General features: G+C 32.5%; 1 protein-coding gene across 1 annotated transcript in view; it reads left to right on the top strand.

The window, feature by feature from the left end:
- Positions 1-15,934, top strand: part of Oatp74D (Organic anion transporting polypeptide 74D) — a 75,319-nt gene that overhangs the window by 14,229 nt on the left and 45,156 nt on the right. Inside the window, exon 2 of the mRNA XM_018505843.1 lies at positions 5,865-6,011. The gene's annotated coding sequence lies outside the window, so the exon portion shown is untranslated. The remainder of the gene's footprint in view (positions 1-5,864; positions 6,012-15,934) is intronic.

Raw genomic sequence — 15,934 nt, 5'->3', positions numbered from 1 at the left:
CGTTTAATAATTTGTCAACATTGAAAATGACCCGATCGGCGTCGAAACGTTTGTGTGTTTTTTTATCTCTTAAAATGTAACTTTCCTTTAATATATTACTTCGTTTTTCTAAAATCTTGTTTTTGTTATATTGGCTCGTTGCCCTACTGATCTTGTTTATATAAAGAAGCATACTGTAATTATTAAATCTAAATAAGTTACTAAAAGAGTAACTGAGCAGTACTTTATACTTTATTAAAAGATATATACGGTGTGTCAGCACTAAATTAAAAATTTATTTAAATGTATTTAAATAGACTAAAACTATGGATAAAATATATCAAAAACTATATAGAACTCTTCGTGAATTAAAGAATTTTATTTATAATTACTTTTTTTAAACATAGAGCGTCATGGGAGAGCACCTCATACATATATGTCAAGTGTCATTTTTATCAACAAAACTTTATTTTATTAATTTATTAACTTTAAAATTATAAAATTACTTTTAAAAATTATAAAATTATTGCAAATAGAACTGTAGATAAAATTTTTGAGTTAACTTTTTAAAAGGAAAATGTTAATTTTACAGAGATCTTTACTTACTGATGTCATTTTTAGCATAAGAATGTTATAAAGAAATTTACGTAAAAAGAATAGAAGTTGTTTAGCGATATACTATAAATAATATAATACTATACGATGCAAGAAAGCAACATACGCATGATAAGGATTAATCTCTAAATAAAATTTCTATACGATTTCTATATTAGTTATAAAAATATACTAGATGTTGGATCTGAGTAGAAACGATGTACATAGCTATGTAATGGTGTCGGGCTAGGGAAAATTCTCGTGCGTGATCTCGAAGGGTCGAGACATGGAGTGCGGCAACGTGACTGTTGTGCATTCTGCTATCTTCCGCGATCGTAATCACGGATATACGCGGGGCTGAACGTAGTTATTTATAACGCCTTTGAGACAGAACGTGGCGGAGTATGCGGTGATGATATTGCATATCAAAAGATGGAAACAGAAAGAGAGAGAAGGGAGGAGTGGAGACTGCCAAGAGACCTTTGTATAATGGATGATAAACAGGCAGCGCAATTAATACATTCTACACGAAAAGAGAAATTATTATTAATTGCTGCAAAAAATTTGACGTCATATATATGTGTTAGGCTTTTAATATTAAATAAAATAATCATATATGTTTAAATATAAAAAAAAATATTCAAAATTTGTAACAGTATAAGATAACATTCTGAAATTTTGATTTCAACTTTTCTTAAGACACTAATCTTTTAACCGATCAAAATTGGGTAGGCATTAAAATATATACTTGTTTGAAAATGGATGAATTGTAATTAATAGATTAATGATAATTAAATCCTTAATTTTAGAATTTTCTAAATAAAAAATGAAATAATAAAGACAGGATTGATTTAATATTTTGAAAAATATTGTATTATTTTTATCTCCAATTTGCAAATTTTTTCGTACTTTGTTATACTTAAGTAGTATTTATTGATCTTTTAAGCGTTCAGCTGTATGTTCTTGAACTTCAAGAGTTGTCAAGAATAGTCAAATAAAATGTATAAATTCAAATTAAATTTATTGAAACCGTGTCTTATGGGTTTCTATTTTTATCATGCTTTAAGCCGTCTATCATACAATTATTAATAGATCAATACAAATATTACAACTAATATTAACGGAAAATGATATTTTCCTCTCTCAGAAATAGTTATCAATGGAATATTTTTTTCGCTGTTATTAAAATTTGCTTTAGATTTACTTTCCGCTATCCGGTTTGTGTGTGTGTGTTGTGTGTGTGTGTGTTGTGTGATCGTTTATTTGCTAGTTCATAAATCATCTAATCCATATTCATCTAATTTGTTCATCGGTCCATTTACTTATCAGCACTTAAGTATGCGTTAATGTATCAGCTTTGAACCTAAAATACGTTAACTTAGGTAGTGGACTTATCTAATAAATTCTCAAATTTATTTTTAGACTGTTTTTTTATTGATACTGATTAAATACTGTTAATAATAATCTTTTCCAATTCAACGTAACAAAAAAGGGAATTAAAAATCCTGCAGAAAATAAAGACTTTCGCCAGAAGAACGCGTGCAAATATTCGCGTCGCGTTTATTGTTGAGTAGGCGTGCTGCTCGTAGGTTAGTGTCACAAATCGCGATAAAAACGGGTTTCAAAAGACTACGTCTTGAGTGCGTACTTAACGGAGAAGTGCGTTTCACCCTTTGTGCCCGTTAACTGACGAGTAACCCTTCCAACATGACAAAAGTCGCGCCTGTAAAGGGCAACATTTTACTTAGGGCGGATGGTATAATCACCGGTGTTATTATGATTAATTAAGGTATCAAGGAAAGAATGATAGAAAAATGTCTTGAAAATACGCGTGTGTTAAATTGACATGTAATAAATAATAATTACTAAAAATATTAAATTGCTATTACATTTCTATAAGTAAATTAAAGACTGAGAAGGTTAAAAAAACAAATTGAATTGATTTTGTAAATAAAGATGAATTGCAGATTTTCTCAAGGCAAAACAGTTTCTTTTGCAGTCAAAAGTTATGAATAAAAATTAAAGAAAAATATTTCTCTTACATGTAAATTTAATATGATTTTATTTTTCGAAGTATAAGAAGGATTCGTCTCTAATCTATTTGTGAAACGATACCAAAATATTAGCTTTATATTTGTGTAGCATGATAAGTGCAATATTTGTTATTATGATGATGGATTATGATAGCAATCATAATCTGTCTAATACAGATGAAACTCAGAAATCTAAAGGATTGTGAAAAATATTCGGCCCTAAAAATATAAGTGCAGTTATCGTTTTTAAAAGAGAAAGATACATATTCTGTTTGAAACTGAAAGGTGAAATCCGAAAAAATCGGAAAATTATAGTTTTGAGGAAAAATGGCAGTTGTTTCGCATATGTTCCATATGGAAAAATTACATATAGGTCTATTAGAAATACGCTCTATTACATATAGGTCTAATAGAAAAACGTTCAACTGTCAGTTTTTTTAAGAAATGGGTGAGAGTACATTACAAATAAATGCTCAAATATCTTTTCTTTGAAATAGGTAAAAGTAGGAAAAAGGTCAAAAGAAATGTTAACACAAACAAAATAAAGCATACAGCCACAACGTTAGATAAAATTTGCGCAAGTCAATTTATTAAATTACACTAAAATATGAAAATTAAACGTTTCGGTCACAATTTTTTACCATCATCAGTAATTATATGCCTAATATCATTATTTACCATTACAAAAACATATCTCGTAAAATACTCTTATTAATTACAAAGGATCTGTTACAATAAAATAATAAAGTTGTCTTAGTCGCATTATTATAAACTATATCTTGTTCTATAATCTTCAAATGAATATAATTTTTGATTCGATTTTATACCAGAATTCCAAAAAAGGTATTATAAGAAGAAGTTCTTTATTCTTGAAAAGTTTTAGCCACCTTCTGAATTTAAATGCTTATTAAGTTTCCTAATATAATTAAGAGTTTATACTAAACATGAAAAATACAATGAGAGAAAAATGTTTGGTATTTGTAACTATAATTACATATCACTATAATTATGATTATCACTGCTATAATAATAGTAACAGTAACTATGTATATAGTTCTAGCAACAAATGTATGTAGTTGGCAACCTAAAATGACTATAATTATAGTTAAAATTACCATAAAAATGATTAAAGTGACTATAATTTTATAGTTATATTTTGGACCAACCATATTTTTTATCCGTTAATAAATCAAATTAATCAAGACTCCTTACAAATCAAAGAATTGGAAAGAGTAAGGGCACTAGGAGTCGGGCGCAGAAGACGTCGCGCAAATAATACACTTATAAAGAATGAAACTTCTTTATTCACTAAACGCGCTTACATGTTTCGACTCATTTTTGAGCCTTCCTCAAAGCAAACACATATTTTTTATGGTTGGTCCAAAATATAACTATAAAATTATAGTCATTTTAATCATTTTTATGATAATTTCAACTATAATTATAATCATTTTAGGTTGCCAACTATATACATTTGTTGGTAGAACTATATATATATAGTTACTGTTACTATTATTATAGCAGTGATAATCATAATTATAGTGATATGTAATTATAGTTACAAATACCAAACATTTTTCTCTCAGTGTATATCTTTTTACAATTCTCTTTGTTAGATAAATTACAGAAACAAAATCGCCGTGTTTCTTTGAATGATCTTCAGTCCGAAGCTGCGTTCGTTCACACCGCAAAGTTTCTCGGCAAACATTGTAAAACTCAATTCGTTATCTTCACCATAAACGTGCTGTTACGGTGCGGCGCTTAAACAATTAATCCACGGTCGGCGGTTCGTTAACTTCGCGACGCTAAAGTTTGCGCGCACAGTGGATAGTAGTTTTCGTTATCACCTCCAGTTTACACACACACAGCGCCACAAATTTCGGGATCTTCAGGAACAGACGAAGGCATGAAAATATCCTGGACAGCTTAGAGGAAAGAAGATGCGTAGTCGACATTATTACACTAAAAAAGATATAATATCTCACTTAATCAGACGTTTAAGACGGGAAAAATAAGCTTTAAAAAATTTTGTGATGTACTAAAAAATGAACGCTGAAGATTTCACGATGGTTAGTCTGAATCTCATCTATTATTTTTAAAGAAATGTTTTTTTTTTATTAAAAAATCCCGGAAACACACATGATAAATAACTTTCTTCTCAAGTACTCCGAGATATTCGCTCATAGATAAGATTTCTTCCTTTTTCTTCCTTTGAAGATAATACCTTCAGTTATATATAAGACGTGCCATAAATAGACTCGAATCGGGTGAATTTTTTTGTCATTACAAAACGCGTTGCAATGAGAATAATATTTATGGCGGCGTTTTACGAAATCAACTTCACCTTCGGGAGTTAACGCGCGTAATTTATTTTCCACCGCGCTTCCCTCGCGTCGTGCCGTTGCATCGTCGCGGCTCGCGAATGCAATCTAGCCGAATGACGTTGCACTATACGCGACGTCGCCGTGCCACATGGTGCGGCGTGTGATACTTATGAATGAGAATTAAAGGCCCTGCGCGTGTGAAGCGATATGCTGGGTCAACGAGGCGAATGCCGAAGCGACCGGAATAACAAATACCTGCCGCTGATATTATTGCCCTTATTGCTATTCTCTTAACTCTTTCTCATTCTCTCTTTGTCACTATATCGCATTGATACCGTGGCACGAGATTTCATGAGACTTATTCCGTGAGGGAAAACATGTTTATATTTTAACATAGCGCAGGCTCATGCAGTTACACTGACGTGTGTACGACATTGACAACATAAAAAATCAATCGTCTTTTGCAATATCTGTATACTTGACGTTTCAGTTTTTATCATAGGTTTATAAATGATTAAGAAACACGATTATATCAAAAAGGGTTTTCACTTTTTGTTTTCTTTCTAGTATTTTAATTAGTTTGATCTTGTTTCGTAAAGTTCATGACATTTCATGTCAATTGTATTTATAAATAAAACATAGGAGTTAGATCGCAACGATTGAGACAAGCCTTAGAGGATGAATCAGCATTGATAACGTAAGTTATTATACCTGGCATTTATAAGGGCTAAAATACCCGTCTCTGCTATCATTGACACCCACTTAGGGAAAGGGACTACAATCAATTTTAATTCTTCCAATACTTCATTACATTCATGTTTTTTGTGTACTTTGTATGAAGAACTTATTTCTATCCGCTCACTTCTTATTCGCTCATTTCACATATGCGAAGAAGAGATAAGTTTCTAAAAATAGTAAATTTTCTGTGTTACAGTTGGAAGAATTGAGCTCACTTTAAGTCATCTCATAAGGCGTAATTCTATCATTCGATAACCAACAAAAGGAACCTGAACCTAAATCTCTTCGTTTCAGGCAATTCACAGAATTGGACGTTGTCCTCACAGAGAATTCGTCGTTACTGGTAAGATTTATCAAAATTTGTACAACTACAAATGTCTAATTATTTTTAATTAATATATTATTAAGGTCACATATATTTTAAGCATATTTTGTGAATTTTGATGTATGAATGAATTGAATGGCTAAAATCTCGAGATTTCGTATATAGCAATTCATTTTATGATTGCTGAAAACAACTAAAAGTAAATATACACAGTTTTTGAAAGATTTGCTAGATTAAATTTTTTGTCGGACAGAAAAAAGTTCGTTTATTTACTTGTTTGATTAAAATCACTTAGTTGGATAGCACGCAATAGATCATTTAAATTGAAACGTATTAAATGTGTATAGGATGTGAACGAGCTAAATTTTCCTGGCTAAATTTTAGTCTATACACACTAATGTATATATGTGTGTGTGTGTGTGTGTGTGTGTGTGTGTATGTGTCATTGGCGATTCATCGGTTGGTCGAACGTATGCAACTGGTGTCATTATCGTGGTTTTACCATGGTTATCGTCGTACAGCTACATCGCTATTTCAAGATTAATACCACTGAATGAATCTATTAGCGGATAAACATGTGTTTATGATCAACGTCGTGCGTCCATTTATTTTGCGTCATTACCGAATAGCGATACTCAAGTGCAGATGATTGGTCGACTCTCTTGACGAACCATCTTGCATCGTTTATGCATCTGTGTCTCGATGTCGCGATTCGATTTGGCTTTTATCCTAGCTTTTCTTGATCTGAGTTCCCAAATTTAAATTTTGAATCAGAATCAATTAAGGGGTAACGCCACTCTAGAGTTCGAAAAAAAGACGTGTTTTTGATAATTTTTTACGGAGATACAATAAAGGAAATGGGAAATCTGTTTATAGGAGTTTATTACACATATTCTGAAGTAAATAAAAAAATTTTTTAATTAACATTTTTAAACAAAATGGCGGCTACATGATACAAAACTCGAGACCACCTTTCGCCGAAGGGCTGAAAAGTTTCTCCCATAATTTTCAATCTGGAACAAAAAACCAAAATTTTTTTAAATATATGATTGGCTACAGAAGTACGTAGGGGATTTTGAAAATATTGAATTTTGAAAAAAATAGTGCTTATCTGAAAAAAAAATTCATTTTTCGGTAAAAAAATTTTATCGTAAATTGTTTATAACAAAAAAAGTTGACAAAATATAAAAAAACCTACGTATACTTCTGTAGCCAATCATATATAGTTTTAAAAAAATTTTTTTATTCCAGACTGAAAATTGTGGGAGAAACTTTTCCGGCCCTTCGGCGAGAAGTGGTTACCCCTTAAACGATAGAGATTTAAACTATTCGCGAAGTGTGGATTTAAGTCATTCCTTTAAGTCTGAGACTTGTCTGAAAACTTGAAATTGCATTAAACGATATTTAATGATTTTACCGATGCATTTAGGAACATTCCAAGATTTATCTGAAACTATGAGATTATCTTTTTCTTATCTTCAGAAATTTTTACTCTTATTAGATCAAATTTATATCAGTTTTTCTTTTGTGTTTTCTAAATATAATCTTTTACATAAGACGTTGAAAAAAGTGGATGATAAAATTATCATAAATAAAACAGATAAGTAGTCGAAGCTTTGATTGAAATTAACAATTATTAATTAGTTAGTTAAAATAGAAGTTTCTAAAATAATAATAAATTAAATAAATTACATGCAATTTGCGTTGTTAAGTCTCAGTATCTGATGTCACCCGGTATATAGAAGATAAAGTGAGTGATATACTTTTCCACTTTCTCCGCGACCGAGATTGCACGAAGCCTTGGGCATAACACATAACAAAGCAAAACTCGCCTTCATCCTACCCGTATACACAGTGCTCCAGAAAGATTGGGGACAAAAATTTCGAGATTTTGTTGAAAAAAAAAATACCTATTTATTCTTTCTATTTTTTTAAATGATACATTGTGTCCGACACATTTTGTAATATTTATAAATCTATAAATCTATTATAAATTTAGAAAAATTACGAGCTTATATATATAAGTTAAATTATATTATGAAGATTTTCAGAAAATTTTCGCATTAAAAATTAATTAAACTATGGTGAGGCGTATTATTTATTAATCTGATTATTCAGTTATTATTCAATACGGTTAATTTTCCAATTTTATTCTTGTTCATAAATGGGTCAAATTGAGAATTTTGGAAAAACTGTGTATATCGTAATATATTAAAGTTGGAAGCGATGATAGTAATCTAATTTATTGGCGAATAATTCTTGATGGATGTAATTGCAACACGCTCGATAACTTCACGTTCGATAGCGAAAATGATAAAATATAACCAACTGCGATATTAGCGATATTAGGCGGTGCCGACATGATGTCATTATTGTTTATGCTCGGGATGCGTCGCAGGTCTGTCTACATATCGCGATGATTGAAGTCGTCGACCTAGTCGGCGTCTGCCACGTGCGAAAAGTTTGTATCACCTCCCATTATTTCGTGGCGCAATATACGTATATTTAATCGCTTTAATCACGCATGTGAAAAATCGCAGATGACGCGAAAACAGTCGCATTAAATATTAAACGTATTTTTTCATGTAAATTAATTTTTAAAAAGTAAAATAAAAATGTCTCTTAGAGCGGAACGTATAGTTAGTGTAGCGTAAAAATAATTTGCATTTATTGGTAATTTAAAAAATATGCAAATTTTTATATATTAAATTAATTTTATGATGTATAATAAAATCATTTTTAATTAATAATAATAATTATGACTGATATGCAATAAGTTACATATATATAGATTATTTATGCGTTTCAATCTGGTAACTGTCTAAAGAAGAAAAAAAAATATCGATAAATACAAAAAATTATATCTGTTTGTGTGATAGAATACACAATATTTAAATTCATTTTACTTCTATGGCAGAAGAACTTTACGAAACTTTTATGATTAATGTCAATCTGAATGATCAAAGCCAAGACTGGAATATAAATGATTTCATTATCATTCGCCATTGTTAAAATCGACGCATTAAGCGCCACGTATACGCTGCAGAATGCACATTATCTCCCCTACATATATGAAATCTCAAACCTCTTTGTAAGGTCCTTTCGCAAAACATTTTTGTAATACAATTGACAGCATCATTATTTTTTAAATATCATTTTATGAAAAATTATGATATAATTATAAAATATAAAACAGATATTTAGTAAGTAGTGGACATGGAGATCAATGGAGATAATCATAAATCTTTAACAATCTCATTATTATCATTAGGATTATTATTAAGAAACATTCTACTTTATAATTAACTGTGTCTGTAGGTATATTTTTCGTGACCTTTCGACTCTTGTCTGTTATCTGTATTGTCCACATCAAAGTGTCATTAAATCGCGATCCGGCCGCGGTCGACGTGGTCCGCATGAGAGTCGCTGTGCGTTCCCATTTCTCCTTTCAGCGGTCGGTCGTTCGATCCGCGGTTGTATAACACCAATGAAAGTACTCTTACGGGCGACGGCCAACGTCACGTCCACTTCCACACGGGCCGTTCGTCGTGTCCTTTGGCCGTAAACCGTCGTATCCGTCGTTGTCTCGTGAACAGCCGGTCTCTTCTCGTGGTCTCTCCTCAATCCGTCCGTATCTAAACGAAGACGTAACGCACGCCGGTGGCACGCGGTACTCCAATACCGGAGCAGTCATGCTGCGGTTCTCCGCAAGGTGCAAGTTGAAATCGAGGTAGTTCACTTTGCAGCAGTCAACAAGATTAAGCATCCATTTTGAACCGAGATCTTAGATGATTACTTACGCGACAAGTATTTATAACAGACATTTAGGAGCTGCAATTTGTATTCAGACAGCAGACGATATTAATATCAAGAAAAGATGGAAACTATTTTTTCTCACCGCTCATTTCGTTTCTCCTCAAAGATGTATGTTTTTCTATGCATTTTTCAATAGATTTTATCAGACACAATCTTCTTTATCTATTTTAATAACGCTAAAAGACTAATAATTTTATGTTCAAGATATTAATAGGAAAATTAATGGTTAATTAATATAATGACGATATTAATAATAAATTAATATCGTTAAGCGCGAAAAGAGAAGGAGAGAAAGAGCGAAAATTGGAAAAATATATACATTTTTATCTTATCGAGAAACTTGATTTGACGAGTCTCGGGTACGCGTGCATTTTGAAGTGGTACTATCGTTTTGATTATCTTGCACCGATGATACGCAAGTGCAACGTGCGATACGGAATGCCGATATTGCGGTCGTCAGGTGATTTGATTTGGGTCAATACTTTTCGCGAATACTGCGGATCGCGCATAAAAGTGCAGCTGTTGCGTATTTTCCAATCAAGCGTTACCATATGCCGGTCCGATAAGATAGCGCTTTTCCTCGTGATAAATTTATTGAACCTAGAGTGTACCGCCGAACGTGCTCCACACAGTGCTATTTTTTTCCTTAACAAGTCTCGCTTTTTGCAGCGCAAATTTTATTTGAAGAGCGCTTATATCGGAAACAACGCAAATCGATATTTCGGCGGAGCGAGCCGAGATAAAAAGAGACTCGCCGAACTTACGGGAGCGATATCTTTTTGCGCGACCGTAAAACATCGTAAATTGTGGGAAAAATAAAAGGAGAAACGTTTAGTTTTACATTCTATACGGTAGAAATAAACATAGTTATAAATACACTCGCGTCTATTTCGTTCTCCGTATGAAAAGTTTAGCGTCACGAAAATCACCGTACATAGAATGATTGATGATAATTATCTATGCCGTTGGCTGATTCGTTAATCGAATCGGAAATTAATACCGGTTATGGAAAAAAGTTTCTTATTTCAATAAGCTAGATAAGGCATTTTTGTTAAGATGCAATTCGAAGCGAAATGGTATGACACGTCATTTCTTGTTTTCTACGTCGACGACTTTATCCGTCGACCTCGCGGAGGAACGATTACTTAAGGTCAAGCGCACATTTGCGCTCGCACGCAGAAAACCTCGTCACTAATTATCTGTGCCTCGAAGATATGACAAGCCACGATAGGGTTAAGGTTAACTTAAAAATATAGAAACCTAATCTAATATAAAAAAATATATGTAAAAACGTAATTATATCTTCATCAATACAAAAACTCATATATACTAAAGAAATTAACTCCTTAACTATTAAAAATAAACTTTATCTTTTTTGCGAATTGCATGCGAAATTAGTTAGAAATAAATTTATACGTTTCGTGTCGATTACACAATTACTAATTAAAGCAAAACGTCGTTGACATAAATAGCTATAGATACGAAATTCGATATATCGTATATTTGAAGTAAAACATTCAAAGAACAGACATAAAGAGTTAGGTTGAAGGCAACGTTATTATACACATATTCAAGGGTTGCATATTAAATTTTATTACGTTTTTAGTTTTTATTATAACGTTTACCGCTGTATAAATACATGCATAAAGTAAGATTTCTTAAGCTACGCGATTATCGCGTAGACGCTTTAATCCTCTATGTAACGAGCAACGAATTTTCCTGATCGGCACGGTACGGCGAGGCTCGTCGTCGCGCGCGTTGCAGTCCATCGTACAGGGCGAGCTGGGCGAGTGCGGTAAAAGGCGATGCGCGTCGCGCATATCGGTGTATGCTCGTTGTGATTAAGGCCATGGTCATAAGAGCTGCCTGCTGGCGTGCTTATAGATGCGAACAAGTTAAATACTTGGCTCTGATCTAGGCTTATCGTCGCGCGCGCGTTTGGTTACAAAGTTCCTGTTTGCAACACGAAACCGCTGTTTGTCGACTGTCGCACGTTAAACAATATGTTCTAGATATATATAGAATTCTCACCTTTCCCTCATTCAGGATTTTTTTTTTTTTTATTAGAGATATTTCAAAGAATTCACCTTTGGACCGTCGATAGTAACTCTGGAAATAAATTGGAGATCTTAAAATAAGCAACTAAGGAAACAAAATGTGAATAAAAAATTTTATTTTAGGAATTTTAAAGAAGATTTATTATTAACAGTATTCAATATCGATAATGTAAATTAATTAATTCCGCTCTATCTTGAAATTTGACGTTTACACACCGTTTTAATTATTATTATTTAAATGATGACTTTATCTAATTAATTGATTAACATTTATTAACATTTATTTATCGTTTAAAAAAGTAAGGAAATCTATGATTTTTTTTTCGCTTTTGACGAAATAATCGGCAGTGCCTCCGAGGCACGTATCATTGCGCGGAATCGATAGTTCCCCGAAATTTCGAAGCACGCGATGAGATTTGTCGATGCGGGCTGCACTAGAGATACGCGTGCATTTTCGTATGCGGGATGCGTTTCTACCGGGCGGGCGAGTTGCCATCTCTGGAGATCTCCACGATGTCGTTTCAGTTTGTGAAAGAGAGAGATGAGGGAAGAGGGAGGCATGACGCCTAAAAGTACACTTGGTGCACTTGTGAAACATGCTGTCATCAGCGCGTATGCGAGAACAGAGTTACTAGGAAAGAGAGAGACATTACCTCTCGATCGCAATGCTTTGGAGATAAAAGAAGTGCGTTCATTTTCGATTACTTGCGAACCAGTTTTTTACATTCTTCTGCGTTTGAACGCCAGTTAGAATCACTCCGAGCATTACTTCGTAATTATTAAATAATGATTTGTGTTATGAGAGGAAAGAATAATTATAAAAATAATAAGGAATAGAGCATTAGTTTTGTGTACTAATGTTAAATAAAATATTTCATACTTTTATTATATAATAAGCTGCATTTAACGAGAGTTTAATTGTGAGAATTTATTGAACAAATTTATTAGGTAATAAATTTTCAAAAATTATATAATGATGCCAGAAAATAATAAAGTAGATAGAGAATTATAAAGTGATAGCTAGCTGTAGTTCGGTAGCATTTGCGTAATCTTAAATACTTATTTACATTATCATGAAAGTTATTTATTTTATTCTATCATGCGATTATTAGGTAACCGAAAGCTTTGCAGTAGTCTTCAATAGGTTTGTTCGCGTTGCTTGAAATTCTAAAAAATGTTTGCACTTAAAACGGAATAAATATATATTCAGACGTTGAAAAGAGAGAGAACAAAGATGCTAAATTAAAAAAGTACAAGCAACGCGGACAAACCTATTGTATGTCGGTGAAGCTACGTTCTATCTAGGTCCGTGGTTTTATTAGAAATGCTGGGTGATGTGGATTTAAGCTGCAATGGCATAATACGTGCTGTTTATTGATCCTTTGCATCGTAAAGGCATGTTGTGTGTGACAATGTTGCTTCGTTTTATTACTTTGCAGTAATTGAACACGATCGTTGGTGCAGATATTATTCTGTGCCCTTCTTGCGGTGGCTGAAAATAAAAGTCATAAAGTTGCAATGCACCATAGATCATATCGACAAACTCGGTCATTTTTCTTGCTATCATGATAAAAATATCGTATGCAGTATACACATACGTAAATGACGGATTCGATTAATCAGTAAAGTTTATTGATAATACGATTATAGTATCATAGCGTTATATCGTTACGTGCTATTGATCGCCATTTTATTATTACAGTGAGATTTATAATGGGTTGCAATAGAGACAATTTAATTAAGTTGAGACTAATAATATCTAATATCTTTACTTTATAGATAGATATAATAATTTTTTAACATATCATACAAACAGTAATGTATAATGTAATACTTAATAAAGTTAAGAAAAAATTGAAGCAGTTTGAAAAAGAGAGACTACAATATGGTATATATGCAAGTACATATATAGGATATATTAGTAATTCAAGATTGAATTATTTAAAGCAACGAAGATCCAGCTCGGACCGTAATAGGCAGTTACATTATAGTATTAATTGAGTTTTTCAACTATACGGTCAAAATATAAATACATTGTTAAGAAAAAATCTTAAGGAATAAATCGATATCAGTATATTACGACATCCAAAATTCGTATTACAGAAAAATAAGAGACATATTAATACTATCCAATATTTAGTCGAAAATTAGTTGGGAACAGAGATTATTATGCATTTTAATATTTGATATAAGTTTGCTATTTATCCGCTAAGCGTTCTCATTATAAACTTTAATAATATCATTGTTAATCGGCTATTCAGAATTTAAGAGAAAATGCATTGTTTTAATATTAACGTTTTATTAATGCTTTCTAAATTGTCAATATAAGAATTATTAATAACACTGCCCGACGTTTAAGATTTTTTTTCTGCTGTTTGAATAAAAAATACCATTTCCGATATATTTTCACGCGCTGAACACGAATCCGGCGATGAAATTCCTCTATCACGTCACGTTTTTGAGAAAAGTGAAATTAAAAGTGCCAAAATTGACGTTTTTTGACATATTTGTGATTTTTTTGCTAGCGAAGTAAATTTTTTTTTCTACTTTCGTTCACGCCATCTTAAAGTGCCAACTTTTATCTTTAAAATATATTTTTTTTAACGCCGTAAGTTTTTTTTCACCGAAATAATCTCTGCGTAGTCACACAAAGAAAAACGTTTTGTGCCAAAAATGTTTTTGAAAAAAAAATTTTATGAATTGTGTGATGATTTTAGTAACAAGGTTTTTAAGGTCACTAAATCCGTTGTAAACAATATTTTTTAAATTAAATTAAAGCGCAAATGACAAATTTTTGTGATAAAAATTTTTTGCGATGACAAATTTTTCCGCCATATTGAATCCTCCATTTTGAATTTCGAAAATTTGACTTCAGATTCGAATTTAGTGACCTTAAAAACTTTGCTACTAAAATCATCACACAGTTCTTAAAACTTTTTCTTCAAAAACATTTTTGACACAGAACGTTTTTCTTTGCGTGACTACGCAGAGATTATTTCGGTGAAAAAAAACGTACGGTGTTAAAAAAAATATATTTTAAAGATAAAAGTTGGCACTTTAAGATGGCGTAAACGAAAGTATAAAAAAATTTACTTCGCTAGCAAAAAATCACAAATATGTCAAAAAACATCAATTTTGACACCTTTAACTTCACTTTTCTCACAAACCTGACGTGATAGAGCAATTTCATTACCGGATTCGTGTTCAGCGCGCGAAAATACATCAAAAATAGTATCTTTTATTCAAACAGCAAAAATCACGTCGGGCAGTGTAATTAGATGTTGAAAGTAACATGGGCAATTGTAATAAAATGTATTTACGAACTTGGTATACATTGAATAGTACATTAAATGTATAGAGAAGTATATAAGGAAAAGCAATAAGTTTCATATTTATGTAGCTATCGTCGCGTCGAAGGAAGTATAAATTCTTACATAAGAGTTCATTGAAACATATGTCGCATGTAGCAAGAGCAGTCGAGATTGCCAAGAATCAGCTGTCAATGCTTACCTCGAATCAAATACAGAAAATGTTCACGTACGTCTCATCTTTCATGTTCCTCTTCTTTCTCTTTTCTACCTCTGATTCCCTTCGTGTTAACTTCCTTGTCGCACACCCGCGCGTCGTACAACATTCGATTCAATATCTAGATGCGGGAGTAACTCTATCTCCCGCTCTAGTTTTTTCATTAATTTTATCTCTCCCGCAGTCTCTCCCTCCTCTTTGATATCACATCCTCTTTCGCTCAATCTCGTAGTTCTTGTATCCCTCCCTCCTCTCCCCTCACTCTCACTCTCCGTGATCTGTCTCTGTCTCTGTCTCTCCTCTCTCAGCTGCGTGTCACTCTCCGTACACGATGCGTGAATCCGCGTGCGTGTTGATGAGCAACGAAGGGGCCAAATAACTCCGAGGGGTAAACGACTTCCACGCGTGGCGAAGCTCTGATGAAGTGCCGCTATGTGTGTGAAATTAGCCCCCCTTTTTTTGAAAATTAAAATTTTGACAATTGTTCCAGATTGTTCTGAGTTTGTTCTACATTGTTCCAAAGCGATATCATCTTATTCCAAA

This window comes from Trachymyrmex cornetzi, unplaced genomic scaffold, assembly GCF_001594075.2.
Source record: "Trachymyrmex cornetzi isolate Tcor2-1 unplaced genomic scaffold, Tcor1.1 scaffold214, whole genome shotgun sequence".
Classification (NCBI taxonomy): Eukaryota; Metazoa; Arthropoda; class Insecta; order Hymenoptera; family Formicidae; genus Trachymyrmex; species Trachymyrmex cornetzi.
This window is presented reverse-complemented; position numbering and strand designations above follow the sequence as displayed.